This window comes from Geospiza fortis, unplaced genomic scaffold (genome assembly GCF_000277835.1).
Source record: "Geospiza fortis unplaced genomic scaffold, GeoFor_1.0 scaffold78, whole genome shotgun sequence".
NCBI classification, from domain to species: Eukaryota; Metazoa; Chordata; class Aves; order Passeriformes; family Thraupidae; genus Geospiza; species Geospiza fortis.
Window position 1 is genome coordinate 519,722 of NW_005054339.1, and position 1,236 is coordinate 520,957.

Sequence of the window (1,236 nt, forward strand, 5' to 3'; positions counted from 1 at the left end):
AGGGGTGCCACCCACCCTGGGCACCCACAGCTGGCACCCTGTGGCAAAAGAAATCCCAAATAAATTCATTTCATCCCAAATAAATCCATTTCATCCCAAATAAATCCATTTTCCCCCTGGAAAACGGAATGAGCTGCAGCACAGCACCATCTCCAGCCAGTGAGGAGAGGCAAATGCACAGCCAGAGCCCAGAGCAGGGAAATGAGGGATGGGATCCATGGGATGGGATGGGATGGGATGGGATGGGATGGGATGGGATGGGATGGGATGGGATGGGATTGGATGGGATGGGATGGGATGCGATGGGATGCGATGGGATGCGATGGGATGGGATGGGATGGGATGGGAGCAGGATTTTAGCAAAGGTATCACAGGTATCTGCCCCCTGAGGGCAGTACAAGGGGCCATGAGGACACGGGTAGACACACGTTCCTGCCTTTGTGCCATCATCCAGCGGGAGCCAGGCAACTTCTCCTCCAGGAGCAGGGCCAAACGCTCTACTCACTTCCCTATGACAGGGGTTTGTCCTTGTCCCACTGCCTGGGGCAAAGAACAAGAAAGGGACAAGAAATTGGCCACCCTGCTTCTCTTACCTCAGCCCACAGCCCAGTGTGGGACCAGCCTGGGGTGGGCAGCACAGTCCCCAGGGCACAACAGGGCACCAGTCCCTTCCCCAGCCCCCTCACCCCCCACTCCTCACGCAGTGCCGCCGCGTGTGCAGAGCCCCCCCGAGGGCTGCGTGCCACACGCTGGCATTTGCTGCCCATCTGGTGCTGCTTCCAAACCGCACTCCCACTTCCCTCCCCTCCCGCCGCTGCCCCCACCAAACCCCAGCTCCCCAAACCTCCCGAGGTCCTCAGCCACCACAGGGTGTGGCTGTGCACTCACGGGACCCACAGCCCTCTCCCACCCGTGGGTGAGGGACACCAGGGTCCCAAAGCAGCTCACTGGAGACCAGCCAGCACTCCAGGAGAGCCAGCTGGGGCACTCCCAGCACCCGTCCCCTGCGTGGCACCAAGCCCTGCCAGCCCCAGGCCTATCACCACCCGTGCTGGGTGATTAAGGGTGTGTGAGAGCAGGGGGAATTTGCAGGGCACTGTAGTTTGAGCTTCTAATCAAGAGTTTAATCATTGTGGCTGGCAGCAGAGCTCCAGGGTTATTAATCTCTGCGCCTCGCGGGGACCCGAGCGTAAGCCATCATTACCCGGCAGGCACCCTGTGCCCTGGGGCTGCCCG